Raw genomic sequence first — 24,033 nt, 5'->3', positions numbered from 1 at the left:
CATGTTCTTGGACTGGAAAAATCAATACTGTGCAAATGACTCTACTACCCAAAGCAATCTACAGATTCAATGCAAACCCTATCAAATTACCAATGCCATTTTTTACAGAACTAGAACAAAAAAATCTTAACATTTGTATGGAGACACAAAAGACCCCGCATAGCCAAAGAGGTCTTGAGGGAAAAAAAACGGAGCTGGAGGAATCAGACTCCCTGACTTCAGACTATACCACAAAGCTACAGTAATCAAGTCAATATGGTACTGGCACAAAACCAGAAATATAGATCAATGGAACAGGACAGAAAGCCCAGAGATAAACCCATGCACCTATGGTCAACTAATCTGTGACAAAGGAGGCAAGGATATACAATGGAGAAAAGACAGTCTCTTCAATGAGTGGTGCTGGGAAAACTGGACAGCTACATGTAAAAGAATGAAATTAGAACACTCCCTAACACCATACACAAAAATAAACTCAAAATGGATTAGAGGGCTTCCCTGGTGGCGCAGGGGTTGAGAGTCCGACTGCCAATGCAGGGGACATGGGTTCGTGCCCCGGTCTGGGAAGATCCCACATGCCGTGGAGCGGCTAGGCCCGTGAGCCATGGCCGCTGAGCCTGCGCGTCCGGAGCCTGTGCTCCGCAGCAGGAGAGGCCACAACAGTGACAGGCCCGCGTACCACAAAAAAAAAAAAAAAAAAGGATTAGAGACCTAAATGGAAGACCAGACACTATAAAACTCTTAGAGGAAAACATAGGAAGAACGCTCTTTGACATAAATCACAACAAGATTAAAACAAAATTACCATATGACCCAGCAATATCACTACTGGGCATATACCCAGACAAAACCATAATTCAAAGAGTCATGTACCATAATGTTTACTGCAGCACTATTTACAATAGCCAGGACATGGAATCCACCTAAGTGTCCATCGACAGATGAATGGATAGAGAAGATGTGGCACATATATACAATGGAATATTACTCAGCCATAAAAAGACATGAAATTTCTTATTTGTAGTTATTTGTAGTGATGTGGATGGACCTATATAGTTTGTCATACAGAGTGACCTAAGTCAGAAAGAGAAAAACAAATACGGTATGCTAACACATATATATGGAATCTTAAAAAAAAAAGATTCTAATGAACCTAGAGGCAGGACAGGAATAAAGAGGCAGACGTAGAGAAGGGACTTGAGGACACGGGGAGGGGGAAGGGTAAGCTGGGACGAAGTGAGAGAGTGGCATGGACATATATACACTACCAAATGTAAAACAGACAGCTAGTGGGAAGCAGCTGCATAGCACAGGGAGATCAGCTCAGTACTCTGTGACCACCTAGAGGGGTGGGATAGGGAGGGTGGGAGTGAGATGCAAGAGGGAGGGGATACGGGGATATATATAGCTGATTCATTTTGTTATATAGCAGATACTAACACAACATTGTAAAGCAACTATACTCCAATAAATGTTAAAAAAATGGACATAAAAAATTTTTTTTTAAAAAGTAAAAATAAAAAGGCTCCTTAAAGGGATAATGAAAAAAAACCATGTTGAGAAACATTTCATAAAACCTAACTTCCAAGACTCCACATTCAGACGGAAATGGTCTTGTTAGCAAAGCCTTGCCTTTGGTTGGCCTATTTCCCAGTAAGTGTGTGTGGGGGGGGGTGGGGGGGGGAGGGGGGAGGGGTAAGCGTTACGGAGGGCAGGAGCTGGTAAAGGACATGAGCCTAGTGTTCCTAGTCCCTTGGTCAAATACCCATTCTCACCCCCCACCCAATTATTCAAACCAGGGCTCAGGTTTACACAGAAAGATACCGAGTTCAGTTTTGCATGTGGAACAGAAAGGTGAAGCTGCAAAGTATGTGGTCTGAAATGAAGGTTTGGAGCTCAGAAGAGAATGGGGGCGGAAACAAAAGATCTTAGGGTCATCAAGAGCTGAAGCAAGAAAGAAGTCTGCCCAGGACGGAGTGTAAAGCAAGAAGGGTAAAGGAGCAAAAGGACACGACCAGTAGATTATTTAAAGGTGGGGTGGGGTAGGGAAGTTCTTAATAGTTAAAAAAAAATTAAAGCCCCATGAAATATGCAGAGACAAGATCATAACGATCAGTGGTCCTCAAGAAATGTCCTCAGAAGACAATTCCTAACTCCTAATGTTTCAGGTGATTTAGAGATAACTATGAAAATCTTTTCCCAAAGTCTCATCAACACTACCACATTCTCTTTATTTTCTTAACCATTTTTAAATTGAAGTATAATTTACAATTTTGTGTTAGTTTCAGGTGTACAGCAAAGTGATTCAGTTATGTATATGTGTGTGTGTGTATATATATATATATTCTTTTTCAGATTCTTTTCCATTATAGGTTATTCCAAGATATTGAATATTGTTCCCTGTGCTACACAGTAGGTCAAACGCTACCACATTCTCTTAATCAGGTACCTAGGCAACCTGAATGGCTTTAATCCTAAAATGGACAGTAACTCTTTGCTTAGGACAAAGCCTCTCCAAGCATCAGGAAGATGTGTACAAGCAGGTCTGCACTGGGTGCTAGGTTCTACTTTAGAACTTTGCTATCAGTCTAAGAAGGCCAACTCCCAGACAGTGGTGGGGGGTATGGAAGGAGGTAAACGTGGAAGCTGGGCCACAGCATGCTTTAAAGGCGGTTTTCATTCCTATTCCTGAAACCCTGTGACGACCAGAGCACACTAATCCATATTGAAAGGAAAGGACACATGACAACTTAATACAACGCACGATCCTTGACTGAATACTAGATCAGGAAAAATAAAAAAGCTAGAGAACAAGTGAATGGTAAGATTTAAATATGCACTACACGTTGGTTTTATGTCAAGTATCCCGAGTGATGCGACTTTATTATAGTTATGTACCCTTTCTCTCAGAATAAAGAAGCAAAAGTATTTAGGGGTGAAGGGTCACAGTGTCCGCAAGGAACTCTCAAAGGATATGGCTTTAAAAAGAACTATATATATAAACAGGAAAAAAGACATAAAGCAAATTTGGCAAAACGTTAATCATTGGTGAATCTAGGTAAAGGCGAGATGGTGTTATGGTACAATTCTCAGTAACTTTCTGTAGATTTGACATTTTTAAAAATACAAAATGGCAGGGGGGTATAAATGCTGTCAAATATTTTAAAAGTTCTTAATTTCTGTTATGTTCTAACTCCCCTCCATTAGAATACAGAATGAAAAGTTGACACAAAAATGCTTCACAGCATTTTAAAATACTATCCCCATGCATAAAGAAATTTATTTGGCAAAAAGAAATTATTTCAAGTGCACAAACCAAGTCAGTTTCTATACCACATCCTGAGTTACTACATAGATTAACAGAATCTGGGTATTATTTTTGAGGTTTACCTTTCACATGTTGTGGAAGGTAAACCTTAAGAATACTTTAAGAATCTAGGTACTCTATCTAGATTCTTTATTTTAAAGGGTATATTAACACTACTGGGTTTTACACAAATGCCAAGAGTTAAAGGCCAACTTAATTATCTGGGCTAATGAGAGACAGTACAGATAAACCAAGTCCATATGAAGACACTGTTTTAGTCACTGGATTTTAACTTCCTAAATCTTTAATCAGAATTACAAGGAAGTAAAACTGACCAAAAAGTCTCATCTCCATCCACTCTCATCCCTAAAGGAATTTCTATTTAATAGCAAAAAGGAAAGAAACAAATGAAATAAAAATGCCCTAAGAGCTCAACTATAGGTACTTGAACAAAAGAAAACTGACTTTAATCAAGGCAAATATTTATTGAGAACTTACTACCCACAGATCTCTATGAAGAATTCAAAGTACAAAGACTGGACCTTGCACCCAAGGGGCCACCACTTTATTGGAGAAGACATACAGCAAACTGGGGAACAATAATAATGGTTGACTCTGTCTTCCCTTATCCCTGCTCCCAATGCTTCAATTCAAAAACTTATCTCCTAGTCAGGCCACTGCAATGGCCTCCTCATTCATTAACTGGCTGTCAAGCCTCTCCAAACCACTGGTACTTAAACTTGGATGCACACTGGAATCACCTGAGAAGTTAATAAAAATCCAATGCCTGGGTGTCTCTTCTAGAGAATCTGATTTTCCTGTATGCAGCCTGGGCACTGGCATTTACTTCAAGCTTTCCAAGTGATTCTAATATGCAGCAAAGTTTGAGCACCACTGTTCTAAACCAATCGCTGCTACGAAGGGTAGAATACAACCTACTCTCCTGTGTTAAAACCTCTGACGATTCCTCATTGCCAACACAAATCTAAACTGCTTACCACGATCTCCAAAGTCTTTCGACATCTCCAACCTACTCCTCCAGTCATACTACGCACCCAACTCCACCCACAGTGAACTAACCATTTGCCTCTGTTCCGTTGCAGGACACTTCCTATGCATAAAGGGCTTTTCACATCAGACACCAATCCCAGTCTCTGATCATTAAACTCCAAATCAATTTTCAAGAACCAATTTAAAAGTTCCTTCCTTTCAAAAGCCTTCATCAACTCCCCTGGGTAGACGGTTGCTTCCTCTTCTTGCCTTCTAACAAAACTTTGGACATGGCTCTAACTTGACATTTATTATGATGTTTGTAGTAGCAGTTTACATTTCTCTTTTTTTTTTTTTTTTTAATTTTTGGCCACGTTGGGTCTTCGTTGCGGTGTGGGGCTTTCCCTAGTTGTGGAGAGCGGGAGCCACTCTTCATTGCGGTGCGCAGGCTTCTAATTTCAGTGGCTTCTCTTGTTGAGGAGCACGGGCTCTAGGTGCACAGACAGCACGCAGGCTCAATAGTTGCAGCACACAGGCTTTAGAGCGTGTGGGCTTCAGTAGTTGCAGCGCATGGGCTCTAGGGCAGTGGTCCCCAACATTTTTGGCACCAGGGACCGGTTTCATGGAAGACAAAACTGGGGGGGGGTGCAGGGGGATGGTTCAGGCAGTAATGCGAGTGATGGGGAGCGGCAGATGAAACTTCGCTTGCTTGCCCGTCGCTCACCTCCTGCTGTGCGGCCCAGTTCCTAACAGGCCTTGAGGACCCCTGCTCTAGGGCACGCAGGCTTCAATAGTTGTGGCACACGGGCTCAGCAATTATGGCTGTGGGCTCTAAAGCACAGGCTCTCAGTAGTTGTGGCACACGGGCTTAGTTGCTCTGTGGCATGTGGGATCTTCTGGGACCAGGGCTTGAACCCGTGTCCCCTGCATTGGCAGGTGGATTCTTAACCACTGCGCCACCAGGGAAGTCCCTGTCTCTTCTAACAGACTGTGCATTCCTCGAGGGCAGAGACCAAGTGCATTTATCTTCAAGTTCTAGTGCCCAGTAATGGCTGAAACAAAATGAAAGTTCAATAATTGTTTACTAAATGAATGGGCATCACATACTTGTGGAATAAATGAGTAACAGTACGAGAAAAGACAAAGGCAGTTCAATATGAAATGCCAAGTCAGTTACATAGGCAAAACCTGACTCCAGAAGTGTAGAGGGGAAAGAGGGTGCTTCTGGCACATACAGAGGGGGAAGGCCCCATGAAGACACTGGGACTTATTCTCAATCTCAAAGGAAGGAAAATATTTAGACAGGCCAGAAAACAAGGGGCAGAGAAGAGAACTAGGAGCATGGGAAACCGCAGAGATATGGCCCATTGCACAAGAAAAGCCATTCGGCTCTGCCTTGGGTTTCTTCAAGAGGTAACGTTAAAAAAATTTTTTTTTTAATTTAAAAAAGTTTTAGAAATTAATCATGCTTTTCTTAGTTATTTAAATCTATTTTCTGTCTTCTTATCCTGCTTTATTTTTCTTCCGAGTCCTTACCACCACTTGATACATTACAGTTCGGCATATTCAAATAACCACTAGAACATAAGGTCCCTAAGAGCAGGAACTTGGTTTTGTTTACTGCTGCATCCCCAGGGTTTACACCAGCGCTGGGCACAAAGTAAATGTTCAACACATATTTGCTGAATGGATGAAAGAACATATTTATTATGGCCTCTGATCTGATCTTTCCTTTCACGCAGAGATTGGCTCCCTACCTCACCCAGTCTGCACATATCCAAATCCTGTGTATCCTTCCGACCCAAATAAATGCCCAGTCTGACTCAAAGCCTTCTCTGACTTCCCATCCCTCCCCTTTCTGAACTTCCAAAGCCCTTTATCTTTCTCATCTTGGACACTTTTTATGGGCTACCTCATAATAGCACAATTCTCTGTGCACAGGTATTTATGTATATATATCTTATCGCCCCTGTAAATTCTTCAAGGGTAAGCTCTAGGCCATTTCTCCTCCAAGAGCATCGTGCCTTATAGAGTTGCTCAGTAATTCCTACTGAATAAAATGAAAAATTAAAGGTGGTATTAAACCTCTGATATCTTTTTTATTTTTTCAGTTGCCCCGGGTCTTAGTTGCGGCTCACGGACTCCTTAGTTGCGGCTCGCCAGCTCCTCAGCTGCAGCAGGTGGGCTCCTTAGTTGCGGCAGGTGGGCTCCTTAGTTGTGGCATGCGAACTCTTAGTTGCGGCATGCATGTGGGATCTAGCTCCCTGACCAGGGAGCCGGCAGGGAACCCGGGCCCCCTGCATTGGGAACACGGAGTCTTAACCACTGCGCCACCAGGGAAGTCCCAAACCTTTGACATCTTAATATTAACCTCAGAAAGATTAAAATCAGTAATGATTTACCTCCATTCATCTTGGCCCTGTGATGCCCGATTCTTTAAAATTGTAATATCTAACACTTAAATCATGCTTTCAATGTGTGAGGTATTGTTCCAAGGCATAACATAAATTAACTCATTTAATCCTCAACAAAACCATATGGGACAGGTATAATCTCCATTTTACAGATGAGGAAACTGAGGCATGGAGAGGGTCACACACCCAGTGAGTGGCAGAGCTAGGATTCAAACCCAGTGGTCTGGTTAGAGAATCCATGCACTTAACCACTATGCTGGAGTGTCTTACGACTGCTGGGCAGCCTCCTATTCATAAAGCTAAATGTGACCTTCTGAGAAATTTACTTTGAAAATATTAGAGATGCGAGGATATTGATGGCAAGGAACTGTCCTCATCACGTGAAAGATGGTATTCCAGAAGGCAGTAAAAGTAGAGAACAGATGACAGAAGAGGAATGGAGGATGTGCAGCACAACACTGGGAAGCATAAATGCTGTTAAGAGATAGACAGCCTTGGACCTAAAACTGCAGGAGCATCTGTAAGAAGGAATGGAACAGAGAGGTAAACAGAAGCTCTGGCATGAAGTTATCATGGACAGAGCCCATATTCTAGATACAGTTGGTACTGAGATGGCACAGCATAGAGAACGGCAGCAAACCGTACTGCTTAAGAATGTAGGGCTCAAACTGCCTAGGTTACTAGCTCTGAAATTACAGACAAGTAACTCCTTTGCCTGTTTCCTCAACTGTAAAATGGGCTAATATCAGCACTTAGCCACGAGGATCAAGGAGAATAATCCATGTATATTCATCAGGATGGGATTGGTTAAGCTGCAGTTAAAATTCCTGTTTAAAAAACTCAGTGGTTTACACCGCCCCTCCCGGGAGCCTGTGCAGCCCGCCATTGCCAGGGTCCCATGATCCAGGGACAACTTCCCCGGGAGAACACAAGGCGCGCCTCAGGCTACTGCAACGTCACGCTGGCCTCTGCCGCCACCGGCTCGACCCGCATCCGTACCCCTCCCACCCCACCCCCACCCCCCCCACCCCGGCCTGAGTGAGCCAGAGCCCCCAAAGCAGCTGCTCCTTTAACCCCGTCCTGTCTGAGTGAAGAACAGACGCCCTCAGGCGACCTACACGCAGAGGCGGGGCCAAATCCAAAGCTGAACCCCCGGGAGCTGCGCGAACAAAGAAGAGAAAGGGAAATTTCTCCCAGCAGCCTCAGGAGCAGCGGATTAAATCTCCACAATCAACTTGATGTACCCTGCATCTGTGGAATACCTGAATAGACAAGGAATCATCCCAAATGAAGGAGGTGGACGTTGGGAGCAAGATACATTATTTTTTCCCCTCTACCTCTTTTTGTGAGTGTGTATGTGTATGCTTCTGTGTGAGATTTTGTCTGTATAGCTTTGCTTTCACCATTTGTCCTAGGGTTCTGTCCGTCCGTTTTTTTTGTTTGTTTTACTTAAAAAATTTTTTTTCTTAATAATTTTTTATTTTAATAACTTTATTTTATTTTATCCTCTTTCTTTCTATTTTTTTCTCCCTTTTATTCTGAGCCATGTGGATGAAAGGCTCTTGGTGCTCCAGCCAGGAGTCAGTGCTGTGCCTCTGAGGTGGGAGAGCCAACTTCAGGACACTGGTCCACAAGAGACCTCCCAGCTCCACGTAATATCAAACGGCGAAAATCTCCCAGAGATTTCCATCTCAACGCCGAGACCCAGCTTCACTCAACGACCCGCAAGCTACAGTGCTAGACACCCTATGCCAAACAACTAGCAAGACAGGAACACAACCCCACCCATTAGCAGAGAGGCTGCCTAAAATCATAATAAGGCCACAGACACCCCAAAACACACCACCAGACGTGGACCTGCCCACCAGAAAGACAAGATCCAGCCTCATCCACCAGAACACAGGCACTAGTCCCCTCCAACAGGAAGCCTACACAACCCACTGAACCAACCTTAGCCACTGGGGACAGACACCAAAAACAACAGGAACTACGAACCTGCAGCCTGCAAAAAGGAGACCCCAAACACAGTAAGATAAGCAAAATGAGAAGACAGAAAAACACACAGCAGATGAAGGAGCAAGATAAAAACCCACCAGACCTAACAAATGAAGAGGAAATAGGCCATCTACCTGAAAAAGAATTCAGAATAATGATAGTAAAGATAATCCAAAATCTTGGAAATAGAATAGAGAAAATGCAAGAAACATTTAACAACAACCTAGAAGAACTAAAGAGGAAACAAGCAATGATGAACAACACAATAAATGAAATTAAAAATAGTCTAGACGGGATCAATAGCAGAATAACTGAGGCAGAAGAACGGATAAGTGACCTGGAAGATAAAATAGTGGAAATAACTACTGCAGAGCAGAATAAAGAAAAAAGAATGAAAAGAACTGAGGACAGGGCTTCCCTGGTGGCGCAGTGGTTGAGAGTCCACCTGCCGATGCAGGGGACACGGGTTCGTGCCCCAGTCCGGGATGATCCCACAGGCCGCGGAGCAGCTGGGCCCGTGAGCCATGGCCGCTGAGCCTGTGCGTCCGGAGCCTGTGCTCCACAACGGGAGAGGCCACAACAGTGAGAGGCCCACGTACCACAAAAAAAAAAAAAAAACTAAAAATAGAACTACCATACTACCCGGCAATCCCACTACTGGGCATATACCCTGAGAAAACCATAATTCAAAAAGTCATGTACCAAAATGTTCACTGCAGCTCTATTTACAATAGCCAGGACATGTAAGCTACCTAAGTGTCCATCAACGGATGAATGGATAAAGAAGATATGGCACATATATACAATGGAATATTACTCAGCCATAAAAGGAAACGAAACTGAGATATTTGTAGTGAGGTGGATGGACCCAGAGTCTGTCATACAGAGTGAAGGAAGTCAGAAAGAGAAAAACAAATACCGTATGCTAACACATATATATGGAATCTAAGAAAAAAAAAAAGATCATGAAGAACCTAGGGGTAAGACAGGACTAAAGACACAGACCTACTAGAGAATGGACTTGAGGACACGGGGAGGGGGAAGGGTAAGCTGTGACAAAGTGAGAAAGTGGCATGGACATACATACACTACCAAACGTAAAATAGATAGCTAGTGGGAAGCAGCCGCATAGCACAGGGAGATCAGCTCGGTGCTTTGTGACCACCTAGAGGGGTGGGATAGGGAGGGTGGGAGGGAGGGAGATGCAAGAGGGAAGAGATATGGGAACATATGTATATGTATAACTGATTTACTTTGTTATAAAGAAGAAACTAACACACCATTGTAAAGCAATTATATTCCAATAAAGATGTTAAAAAAAAAAAGCTCAGTGGTTTAAAGCATGGGCTTGCTTACAACATGTAACTACTGCAGATTTTTTTCAGGAAAAAAAAAAAGGTACCTGCCTAGAAGTGTCTCACATGACTTCCAGTCAAATTTCAGTATCCAAAGCAAGTCACAGAGCCATGCTCAACTTCAAGGCAATGGAGAAGTGCAATCCTACCATGTACCCAAAAGAAAGAGAAGAATATCGATGCACCACCACCACACCACGAAAGAAGCTCAGACCACACGTGGCACACAGTAAGCACCCAATGACTGGTAGCTGCTGTTATTATTATCATGACTATTGAGGGCTCTGGGAAAAACTTATTCTAATAACCCTAAGGCATAAAGCTGAATGAACATGCAGATGTGAAAACATCCTCTCATGCACGTTATTTGCAATAAAGCAAAGGTGAATTTCTAAGTATCTCACCGTGATATGATGGAGGGACATGCCAAAAAGTTTCTAGTAAGCAAAAAGTAGTAAACAAGAGTTACCAAAATAGTACCACTTATTCTGACTCCTTTAAGACATGTGAAATTTCAGTGACAATGTATTTTATTTTGGAGAATATATGAAAAAATTATGCAGCCTTTCACAAATTCACTTCTAATCTCAGAGCACTGCTTCCCCTACTCTCCCTGTAAGTTCTTAAGTGAAATCCTCCTGTGTGGGTTTTTAGGACCCTAAGCATCAGAGTTAGGGAAAGAGTCTTATTTAGTGAAATGAGAGTTGAATTCTAATCCTAACTTGACCATAAACCAGTTCTATGACCTACCAAAAATTTTGACTAGGACACAACTAGTTACTCTGTTCCATCATCCATAAGATGACAATATTGACTAAGATGGCCTCTGAAACCCCTTCCAACTCTACTCTTTTGCAATCCTGAAAAACCAAAAAGAAGCTCTGGTTTAGCAGAATCTAGTTAAGACGCTGAATCATGTAAGACTTGACAACACTTAAATCTTAAACTAGAAGTAACTGCCACAACCACAGCTATGATGGTAGCAACAGAGCTTAGTTCAAGAGTGAACAACGGAAGAAAAGTCAGGAGCACCCGGGGAGAGCCCTGATAGCATGAAATGTTGCAGGGAGAGCAGATAAGGGTGGACAGAGCATGACTATATGTGTAAATAAGGAGTCTGGTATTTGAGCATGGTTTATGAAATCAGTCTTTTAGTAACATCTCATACCACATTCCAGCCGTAGCTCTGCAAATCAGTGAAGGTGATAGGAACAAACCTGAAGCAAAGAGCCTCCAAAACTTCAAGACTTGGGATCTGTCAACTACCAGATCTCAATTCCAACAGACTGGGTTTTCCAATTCCTTAAGACGCCAAAGCAGTAGTCCAAATATGTGCCTAGGGATCAAGAACTTGAAATCCTTCGGAGAAAGTCAAACAAAAGAGCTCAAAGCTGCATGTTACAAAATGTTAAGCTCTCCCAATCAGTGATACTTGTGTCTCAGTTAAACAGTAGCCCCTGCCCATACAACCTACCATATACATTAACTCACTCTGAGAGTATAAGACTGTCCCCTACAACAGAATTTAAGGGAAAACAGTGCTGCTTTTTAATGAACACCGATGGAAAACAATACAACATTAATTCATGCCATAAACAAGAGACACTGCTGCATCAGTAATTTGCTCTTCCTGCAGCCCTATTTATGATCTTTAAGAAGCCTTCTGATTCTAACATCTGTGAGTGTATAAAGCATATGGGAACCCTCCTCACTGTCTCTCATGCTTTAAGAATCACTGCTAAATGACTAAAAATCTCCTGCTTGAAAACTTAAAACCTGGCAAATAAATTTAATAAAATTACAATATGTTTAGAAAGATCCATTTTATTATGTCTAGACAGCATTCTAAAAAGCTATAATTCTACATGTGGATCTTCATTTACTTCTATAGCCATACTTCCTTCCACTTGTCAATCACAAAATAATTTCCAGTTCTACAATGAATATTAATCAATATATTAGAATCAATGCTATTCTTGATTTTAATGAGCTTAAAATTTGAAGTACAAGTAGATGGGGCTGGAGGCAGGGAAGTATATACAGCCCTGAATGAGTAAAAGAAATCCTTTCTTTTAACAAATCAATTTTTAAGTATATTGGAAGAGGACAGAGGATAAGGCTCAATCCTTCAAGGGAGCTTTGATGAAAATTATTTAAAAAAAAGATTATACCTTTATAAACTGAAAAACCAACCTCTAAGTAAGCTGGTAAACCAAAAATACTTTACATAGGAAAAATCTCCATTAACTAGTCTAAAGTAATGAGAACCCTCAATAACCAGCGTTTTATATTGAGAATTAAGTATTACACTTAAAAGCTGCCTGTGTTAAATCTTTATATGAAAGAAAAAAGCTTCAGCAGTCATGCTGAAAGACATGCATGTTAGTCACAGCCATGAAGGGTCATAAGGCCTCGCTGGAACAGCTACCTTGGTATTTGCAAAACCTTACAGGACACAGATCTAAATTTATTTTCTGATCCTATTATTTTCTTAACATCAAATCAACTTTTAGATAAAAATAAATAGGTAAGCACAAATGGAAAAAATAGTTATATTTGTTTAGTCTCATTTTAGCCTAAAGGACAGTCTTGTCCCATATTGTATTTTCCTTTCTAAGTGAAAAGAAAAAAAAAGTCCACTATTTTTCCCAAAAAGCAGGGGGTGGGTGGGTGGCAGGGGTGTTAAAGGGTCTAGAGCTGTGCTGTCAAATGCCAGAGCCACTAGCCATATGTGGCTATTTAAACTTAAATTCACAGATATTAAATAAAAATTTAAATTCTGTTCCTCAGTCATACTAGCTACCTTTTAGGAGCTTCAAAAGCCACATGTGACTTGAAGCCCTGCATAGATATAGGACATGTTACATCGTAGTACAGAGTTCTACTGGACAATGATGATCTAGAGCAATGTTTCTCAAATTTAAAGGTACACAAAGTCATCAGGATAGTTTGTTATAACACATACTACTGGGTCTCCACCCCCCCGGGTAGTTTAGTTCAGTTGTCTGGAACGGAGCTTAAAACCTGCATTTCTAACAAGCTCCAAGATGATACTGATACTGCCTATCATCTTGAGTAGTACTCTCTATGGTAAAGGACTAGCTTTTGTTTTTTCCCAATCCACCACTGACCAATACTTTTATAAAATACTAGAAAAGTTAATTATCAGGAAAAAATACTTTAAACAAGGACTATACCATAAACTTATACTCTTTAAATTATCAGATTCAACAGACAAATCGTTTTTCTAAAAAATGTAGTAAAAGCAGCTAAATACCTTCTCTCAAGTTCTGAACTTACCTCATCACAGACAGGTAACAAACAGTTCACAGACCTGCACAGATCCAGACTAAGTGTGAGTAGCCCTTAGATCTAGAAGAACTTTTTTTTTACGATTATCTTTTTGGAGCTGATCATTAATGATCTCTTTCATATCCTCTACCATTTCCTCAAGGTATTTTTACAACTCCAGGCAAAAATGTTATTTCCATTAAGCAGAAACCTCCCCCCTGCCCAGTCCCTTAAAACAATAATACACAGGGTCTGCTCAAAGAAACAACCTGACAGGTCATCATTCATGTGATCCAAATCTGTCACATGATCAACAAAGATGATGGCTTGACTTTTTCATGCTAACCCAAGGTTGAATTTAGACTGCTAACACTGCAAAAGTTGGTAAGCCAAGATACACAATGAACATTAAGAGTCTCTGCGTTAAATCACAGAAAATTTCTTTCGGTAAATAAAATCGACGATCTGGACCTACCTTTCCAGACACAATCCTTAAAAGGATTTCTTATGAATACTGATGATTTCCCCAAACCCAGAATGAACAGTCCAGGTATGTTTCTTTACTCTTGTATACTTAGGGAAGGAACATATCAAACAGAATCCCCTTTTATGACTCAATGCCCTTCAGCAAACTACCTAAAGCTTAGGTATTTTCCTCAATCCATATACCAAACCAAATAAACTGATTTTTCTTCTACTCAACTTCTGGTCTGGCCCAACAGATGGACTTCTATGAGAAAATCTCCAGGATAACTTCAGGTCCGCCACTTGCTAGAGACTACTCTTAAGAATTTTCTTATTGCTCTATAATTTTGTTTTACCAGTTTGTTTGACTATTACTTAAATAAATTATAAAATATGGCTCTGAGAACTTTAATATGTGATCCTTTTTCCTATAGCAATATCTGGTTTAACAGAACTTCACATATATGCATGTTCTGTATAAAATAAGGTTACATGCTCAACTAGACATTATTTTAAGAAAAATACCACTTAAAATTAACAGGAAAGTTACAAGGTATATATCTCATATAACGTCTGAGGAATATAAAAACGGGGGGAGATTTTTTTTTAAATGTACCGTTTTAGCCATTTTTAAAAATAAATTTATTTATTTATTTATTTTTGGCTGCGTTGGGTCCTCGCCGCTGCACAGCAGGCCCTCCCCAGCTGTAGCAAGTTGGGGCCACTCCTCATTCCGGTGGTGAGGCGTGGGCTTCTCATTGCAGTGGCCTCTCCTGCTGCGGAGCACGGGCACGCGGGCTTCAGTAGCTGTGGCTCACAGGCTCCAGAGCACAGGCTTAGACCCACGTCCCCCGCACTGGCAGGTGGATTCCCAACCACTGTGCCACCAGGGAAGCCCCATCTTTTTAATTGTTCTGCTTACAGTGTCAGAAGGAAAACCCTTTTCCTCCTAACATATCGAATGAAGCACTAACAGAATGAGTAAGAAGTAGAATCCAAAGCAAGATAACATCAGGAGCTTCTGCCACGGCCACCCCCTCCAGTCCCATCTGCAGAGGCAGATGGCTGGGATCGAGAGGCCCAGGACCCTCTAACACTGTCTTGTCACCTGCTCCAACCTTCACTCTATCAGCATGCATGGGCAAAGGCATGGAACAGCTTCCCATGTATAACAATAAGGTAGGGAAGAATTTGGGGGTAACCCTTGCCTGGATGTCACCCTGAAGGATGCAGAAGGACTTCCCCAAGCCTAGGACAACTGATCCAGACTGAGACTGCAGGAACTACTCAAGGGCAAAAAGGATCCAAAGAAGTCAGCCTCTGGGCAAAAAACTTTTGCTCAAACAAAACAACTGTTTTGTAAGGACCTAAATCAATGACCCTTAATATTATTTTTGCATGCAGGTGGGAAGAGATGGGGGAGAGGAGAAGGTGGGAGCGGGGGGCGGGGGGGACCACAAATCCCTTTAAGAATCGTAAGAAACGATGGATTGGCTTTCCATAAACATGCACACACAAACAATATTTTGCATACTATTTTGGGCAGTTCACAGATGAGCTAAAGACTCCTTTGTGTCCATGAATCCCAAGATAAAAAGCATCAACCTAAATAGGTAGGAACCAAAGGTCAGTGCTACAATAGCTAGACCTTCATTTAACCTGAAGCTTGACCTTTTACAGAAAGACAATTTTAGAATTTAAAAATATAGATATTCCAAAAATAAAATGACTTGATCACACAGCTGTACAAGAAAATCCAAAATATATTAAAAATTTTACTGATAATATATTTGATCCATAAAATTAGATCAGTGAAAACTCCCTACAAGAATCTTTAATAGAGGAGTAAAAAAGTAGACAAACAGAAATCTCCCTTGGGAATTTCCTGGTGGTCCAGTTGTTAAGACTCCACGCTTCTGCTGCAGGGGGCACGGGTTCGATTCCTGGTGGGGAACTAAGCACCAGCATGCCGCCCCACCAAAAAAAAAAAAAGAGAGAAAAAGAAATCTCCCTTTACTCTTTCACAAAATTCAAACATGCACCCATCACTTTGTAAGTGTTTGGATTCATGTCCTGAAGTTATCTGAAAATTCTGCTTCCCAATTTTCCTGAAATTTTCAAACACTGTCTCAGTATGTTGTTCTTCTGAAATAGCTAGTGGATAAAAGCACCATGGAAGTCTATTGAAAAATCAGGTTTTTTTCTTTGCTAAAAATTGTAAGTCCTTCATTATTACTATAAAGAAAAAGGTTCATCAATTTTTAAAAACTCCTCAAAATATGAGCTATTTATGTCATATATTATCAAAGACCCTAACAGTCTCGATGGCAAATGACACAAAGAATAAAAGTAGGAGAATGTAACGAATCACTATTACAAACTAGAAAAACCAACTAATACAGGTACCACAAGCAAAACTAAACATTTTTCTCTGGATTTTATGCAAATAATCTGGTTCAGAAATTGGAAAAGAGGTGGATATTTTAAAGTAACTCCGGTTTACTACCTTCAAGACTTTTATGGAAGTAACAGAACTTCTCATGAGTCTCCACAAAAGCCTCCACAAAATGAACTAAAGAGAAGAACATTTTGGCAAGGAAAAACTGACTGCATTCTCTCTCTGCACTTCATGGTTATTACTGTACTAGGCTAACTGTGAACTCCTAAGTGCCCTAGAAAGACCTCTCCTACACCATGGAGACAAGGGGGGGGCCGGGTGCCCTCACTGTATTCCAACTTGACCCTTCAGTGACAAATTCTCGAAATGGAGAAGTAAAAATGGACGGGTGTACAGAACTCACGCAAAGTGTGCTAGTTAATCTACTACCAAAGCACGAAAGCATGACAGCACACCCCAGCTTTTTAAGAAATCTTTAGAGAGTGCTGGTGGTGAAAAGAATATGTGTTTTGGATCGAGATGATGTGGGTTCAAATTCTGACTCTAACCTGAACCAGCTTTGTGGCCTTGAACAAGTTACTTCATTTCTTTGAGCTGCAGACCACGGAGCTCACGGAGTGGCTAAGAAAACGGGGATATTTATTCTCATCTCTGTAGTCCCAGCACCTGGCTAAGTGCTGGACACAGACCAGGTATTCATTCATTCAATGCTAGTTTTTTTGCTTCCCTCACAAGTGTGTTATATTCTACTGCAAACAAAAATGTTCTCTAGGGAACAGAAATCTAAGCTGTAGCTATTTTCTATGTATTTCGAAGAGTTTTCAATATAGTAATAACCTGGTACAGGGGAATGCAGGCAGTCCCGTGGAATCCACTGTAGCTTTTCGCCTGAATTAGACTAAAGCTTTGTATGAGGGATGGAAGTATAAAGAGAAATACTAGATAATTTTTAAAAATAAAACGATTTCGGGGGAGAGGGATAAATTAGGAGTTTGGGATTAACAGACACACACTACTATATATAAAATAAACAAGGACCTACTGCATAGCACATGGAACGATATTCAATATCTTGTAATAACCTATAATGAATAAGAATCTGAAATATATGTATATATAACTGAATAATTTTGCTGTACACCTGAAACTAACACATCATAGCAAATCAACTATACTTCAATTAAAACAAAATTTTCAAGAAACTCACTAATGGAGGTATGTTTTCTCTTAAAGGTAGTTGTTATCAGTTATTACCCAAAGTTTTATTTATTTTTTCATCCTGCTGGCACCTGAGCTTATGTACATGAAATAAAATGGTATTGTTGGACAACTTAAAAAAAAAAATTTCAGGGCTTCCCTGGTGGCACAGTGGTTGAGAGTCTGACTGCCGATGCAGGGGACACGGGTTCGCGCCCCAGTCCGGGAAGATCCCACATGCCGCGGAGCGGCTGGGCCTGTGAGCCATGGCCCCTGAGCCCGCTCGTCCAGAGGCTGTGCTCCGCAACGGGAGAGGCCACAACAGTGAGAGGCCCACATACCGCAAAAAAAAAAAAAAAAAAAAAAAAATTCAAACCTTGCTATACTGGAGAGACAGAGAATAGGGTGAGAACATACTCTCCTCAGTTGATTTAGATACTGTCATTGTCCTAGATACTGTCATTGTCATATACCAAAGATATTTATGCAGGTAGAATCCTTAAATCCTAAAACCGGTTGAAAAGGGTTCAGAACATGAATCCATGTGTGACTCCACTTGGTTATTACAAAGTCTTCCCATGAAAGTTGAAAAACATAGGCACCTGCAGTGAGAATCAAGCCTGAGATTGTGGAACCCTTTTTCCTCATGGTTTAACACAGGAAGACAGAACCACAAACTCTGCTTGGGGCATTTTCCTGACCCCCAGGGCAGCATTTAGGAGAACTGGAAGAAAAGCTGGTGAGGTCAGGGAAGGCCAAGGTCAAGAAGGGGGGACAGTGGTCACAGGGCTGGATGAGGAAGGGGGGGCGGTCGTCACAGGGCTGGATGAGGGGCAGACAGGGCTGGGGTCTCAGAAGGAAGAGGAGGAGGAGGCCAGAGCTCTGATTCTGAGGAGTTTAAGCTGCACTCTTCCCCCACTGGTCACCACGTGGCCGCCTCTGGGGACAGTAACTTGGGAGGCAGCATTTGTGGTGATGTCCCATCAGCACCTCACACACAGCACGTCCTTCTGCCGGCCCTGCTCCTCTCCAGGGCCCCCCAAGCCAGGACACCCCCAGTCTGCCCATTTCTCCCCACTGCGGCCCCTCCCGTCCTGGCCACCAACATCTTGCCCGACCACTGGTCACTCTCCCTCGGCTCCCTCCTGCCCTCTGGCCACCATAGTCCACCCCTCCCCAGCAGCCAAGGGATCTTTCTAGAAAGCCAGTTGGACAAGCCCTTCCTTGCTTGGCCTCTGCAGCACTCTGAATGAAGTCCCGGCCTCTTATCACATCTCCAGCTGCTCTCTGGCTCCACCCTCTCGACACCCGCCCTGCCCTGCCCCCGCTGACCTCAGAGTCTCTGCCCCCAGCCATACATCCATCCAAGAAAACTGAAAAACGTCTTCGAAACTTCTCTAAATCAGAGATCCCCAAGACACAGTAGCCCAAGGGCCTGTTGTTTCTGATAGATTTTCTGTAATATAATAGCAAAACTCACAAATGAGATGTAGTTTCTAAAGAGATAAGATTCTGCTTCAGATTTTCTTTGGTATTTGAAATAGTTATGAGAAAAGTAAATCAATAAATACAAAAAACGAACTGCCAAAGGATCTTCCAGAAATGTAGTAACGTCACTTGTGGCCTCCCACTTCACTTTCAACTGGCCATTCAATTTCTCCCGTGATTTGCCTGAAGTAATATACTGATGAGTTCAGAGAACTTCGGACTATACTAATAATAAATTATAAAAATATTTAGGGCTTCCCTGGTGGCGCAGTGGTTGAGAGTCCGCCTGCCGATGCAGGGGACACAGGTTCGTGCCCCGGTCCGGGAAGATCCCACATGCCGCAGAGCGGCTGGGCCCGTGAGCCGTGGCCGGAGCCTGTGCTCCACAACGGGAGAGGCCACAACAGTGAGAGGCCTGCGTACCGCAAAAAAAAAAAAAAAAAAAAATTTAGAAAGCTATAGAGCATTAAAAAGTTGTGGGGAAAGTGATCATATTCCAAGACTTTGCAGTGCTATAACAGAAGAGCTAAATGTAAAAAGCAAAAATATAACTGCAGTATAAAAGATGAGACTCCAGGCAGACTGTAATACTGCGATGAGACACAGCTAATTTCACAACAGATCTAGATTTACTTTGCCCATGGCCACACTACAGCAAGAACAGTATCATAGTCTGGTTACTATATGGGAGAGTCCAAAGTTAGCAAAAAAAAAAAAAAAAAGGGCGGGGGGGATTGTAAAGGTTAGCTTTTAATAGTCCATTAATCAAGAAAAAAGCTTAAATAATTCATCTAGGAAATCTGCCCTGGGACAGAAAAGAAGTCCAAAATTAACCTTTTTACAACTCCACATTTTCCCAGGCCTTTTGTTACAGTCATGCATTGCTTATATGAAACCACTTGTTCTGGTTGGCATAAACCCTTTTACTTGACATTTCACGCCTAATCATTTTATCACACATGGATCTCAAACCTTCTCTCTATTCCCAGAGAGCCACAAAGTTTAGAAAAACTATCTCCCTGAGGTTGCCAACCTGATCTTCCAATTTGGAATACCAACAGATTCTCCTGTGCCATGCACAGTCGACGGGTACAAATCCCCAGTAAGAAAGAGAGCTCATAATTAGCCCTGGGAACACAACACTGTGGCCCTTGTCTGGACTCTTCTAGGGGTCACAAGCATATCCCCTTAAAGTACGTCGAAATTTGGAGCCTACTGGGATGGTATTCCTATAAGCCATTTGCGAAACAATAGTCGAATCTCAGGCAATACTGCAGACACTCTAAAAATTGTAAAAAATGTTAAATGGGTATTTTCTCCGTTCATGGATCTGCTACACCAGAAATGAGCAGTGTGGAGAATAACGTGCACACACATTCCCAAAGATGCCTGGAGATGCCAAGGATTCACTAGAAACCTTGGCCGGACTACTAATGGTCCATAAACCCTAATTTGGAGATCACGGGCCTACAGGTTCAAAATTGAATTATACTGCCTTATTAGATCACACACTACCGAAACCACAGTCACATCAATCATAACTGGAACTAGGAACACTTTAGGTACACAAATATGAGTCTGCTTATGCATTTTTAATTGGATCAAATAAAACAAGCTGCAAACAAACTCAAATTTCAATTATCTCACTAGTGAGGGGATTTCCTAACAGCGTCTTTTTAAAAACCAAGTAGCTGCCAACCCTCTACACATCTGACAGGCATAGCTCTGGAAATTTGGGGAAGACTCCGTTACTTCTCAACAGCGAAGGAAATAAATACCCTGAAGGGGACAGATTCCGTTTTTGTTTTTGTTTTTTAAAGCTCAAACATGCAATCTAATAATGCACAAAACTTGGCTGCGGGGTTGCTGGACATCTCCAGGGTTCCAATTCTCGGGGCGAGTGCGCGCTAGTGCGTAAGAAGGGGGCGGAGGGGGTGCGCGCTCAGAGGACGCGCCGGGGCCCCCGCCCCCTCCCGGAGCAGCAGCCTGGCACCAGCCCACCCTCCTCCACCCCTGCAAAGAGACGCAGGACGCCAATAGAGCAACTTCTCCGCGGGGGCGGCGGCGCGAATAGCGGTCACCCCCGCCCCGCCGCTGCACGGCCGGGGGTCTCTCCTCGGCCGGGCCCCGGGGAGGCGGGAGGGAAGGGGGAGCCCTCCGCACGCCCCGCCCCCGCACGCCTGGCCCGGGGCCGGGGGCTGCCCGGACCCCCAACCCTCCGCGCGGCCCGCAACGGCGCACTCCCAAGGACGGCCGCCTGGCCTGAGCGCGAGGCGGAGCGGAGCGCGGCGGAGGCCGGCCCCTCGCTTCAGGCCTCAGGCCGCCGCCTGCCCTCCGCCAGGCCGCCCGCCGCCGGCCCCACTCGGACCCCGGCCCGGCCGGGCCTCGGCACCGCCGCATCCCCTCATCCTGGCTTCATTCATAGGGGCACCGCAGCCCGGCCGGCGGTGCGGGGCCGGAGACCCGCGGACAAGACCGACCCGCCGAGGCCGGGAAGGAAAATAAAAAGTTAAGAGAAGAACTTACCTAAAATGGCTCCTGCAGCAGCCAAAATACAAACAGCTATTATTTGGTGAAGTTTAGCTCAGACACCCTGCAAGGACACCCTAACCCGTCTCGGGCCCGCCTTCCCTGCCATGCCATTGGGCTTCGCCGGCCCAAAACACAGAGTCATTGGTCAGCCTGGCTGCCGCTCAGACAGAAGCCCATTTCAAGCTTGCTTGCAGGGGCGAGTGATGGGCTCGCTCCATTGTGCTCGTATTTGCATGGATGTGATAGCGGCGCTGATTGGCCGGCGCCGGGGCCGCCCCGCCCCCTGCCTCGCGCCCCCCGCCTTAGAGACGCCGCTGCGCGCGGCCCCGCCCCCCGGGACAGAGCGGCGGGGCCACGGGGGCGGGGCGGGGCCGGGGTCCTGCGGGCCGAGGGGGCGGGGCGGGGTCCTGCAGCCGCAGACAGCGGGCAGGGGGCGGGGACCTGGAGCACGCGCGCGCGGGGCGGGGCGGGGGTTCAGCCAGCAGGTGGAGGTCTCTTAGGTAGCGGGCTAGCCGTATGGAACACCCTGGGTTGGTGTCTCCGGGGCTGGGAGAGGTTGTGACTGGGGTGCCGCGACAGACAGATTCCGCTGGGGCCGAGGTCCCGTTGGTCAGGAAAAGAAGATTCCGAGAAGCCAGGCGAAGAGCCAAGGAGCCCCGAGCTCTGTCTCCAGCCGCATCCCTGCCGCTCCTCCTGGCTCCCGGGCACTCCTGGCACACGGGCTTCTTCCCAAGGACCCCCCGCACACCCGGGGAGTTTTTAGCCCCGGGGGTCTTGCGGCGCCTTGGATATACCTCCGTAAAATCAGGTGTCGAGCTATGGTGTGTTTATGTTCAGGCCTGTCTCCCTCACCATCCTTGTAGCATCCTCAAGGACAGGGCCCAGCATATGGCAGTGATTCAACTAATTGTTTAATATTCTTTAATTCGTTCGTTAGTAGCTAAGTTTTGAATGCCTACTAAATGCCAGGCATTGATCTAAGACAGGAGATACAGCGGTCAATAAGACAAAGACCTTGCTCTCGTGGAATGGACCTGCTAAGGAGAAAGAAAGACAATAAACAAATACAGGGGGAGAGGTAGTGATAAATGTTATAAAGAAAATAGATGCAGGCAGAAAGGAATGGGGAGTTGGGCCTGTCTGGCTGAATACTCTGTATGGCATCCATTACTGCCCCCCTCCCAGATGTGGCAGTCACCTCACCACCTTACCCCCTGCTTGCCTCCATCACAGGTGTTTCCTTAACACCCACAAAAAATAAAATGGTTGGCTTCTGACTGTGGAGGCTCATTATACCTTAATTAAAGTAGGAATGATCTGAGTCCTGATGATTCCAAGAGCTGTTTGTCTGATACTTTTAAGATGAACATGGTTTGACTTTGTCAGATGTAGCTGTAATGATTTAGCAGAGCCTTACTGCACCCCCAGAGAGAGGATATTTTTAGTGTCTTTGAAACCCCAGCATTCCTATGATTTTCATCCCATGGCCCAACTCTCTTCCGAGGACCACTTCTTCACTTCTCGGCAGACACCAGAGATTTCTCCAGTTTGAAAATACAAAGATAGCAGCCCCCCGCCCCCTGCCACCTGTCTACCTCACCTGTGCACATTTCTTTCATTTGACTCAAGATTGGCCAAGATGTATCACGGTCCTTCCCTCCTCCCTCCTCTTTCTTCCTTCCTTACACAAATATTTATTAAGCACCACCTATGTTCCAGGTATTGTTCTAGATATTAAACAAGGCAGACGGCATCTCTGACCTCAGGGAGCTTATAGTCTAGCTGAGGACAAGGCAGAGTTTGACACATGGATCCTGAAGAACTCCAGTCCTGCCGAGCTGCTGGTGAGTGAGTATGCAGAGAGCTGCTTGTCCCCGCTGACTCTCCCAATGCAGAGCGGACTTGCTCTCCTGAACCAGCGGCTGCAGGGGCTGAAGCAGGACCAGACAGCTGGTAGCTACAGCCTCCTCAGTCTGACAGCAGGATCAAGGGTCTAAAACTGCTCATGGGACTTGGGTTTGTGAACATTAGCTTCTGGAAAGGGGCTGGGAGCTGAGTTATATCAGAGGCAGACTTGGTGAGTCCAACATGGGAGTCGAGTGGCCCTCCTTTCACACAGTCAAATCCTGTGCCCACAAAAGATGACATAGCACAAATGAGGTGGGGGAGGAATGGGACTCCAGGCAGAGGGAGGAGAGTGTGCATGCCAAAGCATAAAAGCAAGGACACTGTTGTGAGGTGTGGGAGGGGGAGGGGGGAGGGAGGTAGATTTGTCAGTAATTCCTGTTCTTAAACTTGAGAAAAGTCAGTAGCACATAAGAAATTAAACACACGCAAAGACACAAATGTTATATCACTAAACAAGAAATCAATAGGAATGCATGATTGATTCACAAATGAATGGTACAGGTACAAGCAAAGGAAAGATTTGGTAGCTATACTCAGGAGAGGTAGCAGGCTTGACCTTCAAAGAGTCAAGTCTGTAGAACCGACCAAGGGTAGTGGAATCTGACCCTTAAAACACTTCCGCGGTATCCAGGGGCTGGAGGGGAAACACAGACAGCTAAGTGTCTTTTAGCTGTACCCATCCATGGAGACGTA

The 24,033-nt window shown here is 44.0% G+C and overlaps 1 protein-coding gene across 1 annotated transcript in view; it reads right to left on the bottom strand.

Annotated features, from left to right (window-relative positions):
- Positions 1-21,533, bottom strand: part of CHD6 (chromodomain helicase DNA binding protein 6) — a 213,826-nt gene extending 192,293 nt beyond the window's left edge. Inside the window, 1 exon segment of the mRNA XM_032605037.1 lies at positions 21,427-21,533. The gene's annotated coding sequence lies outside the window, so the exon portion shown is untranslated.
- Between the last annotated feature and the right edge of the window lie 2,500 nt (positions 21,534-24,033).

The sequence above is a fragment of the Phocoena sinus genome, chromosome 15 (assembly GCF_008692025.1).
Source record: "Phocoena sinus isolate mPhoSin1 chromosome 15, mPhoSin1.pri, whole genome shotgun sequence".
Taxonomy (NCBI): domain Eukaryota; kingdom Metazoa; phylum Chordata; class Mammalia; order Artiodactyla; family Phocoenidae; genus Phocoena; species Phocoena sinus.
The sequence above is the reverse complement of the archived record's forward strand: the minus strand, read 5'-3'. Positions and strand labels throughout refer to the sequence as shown.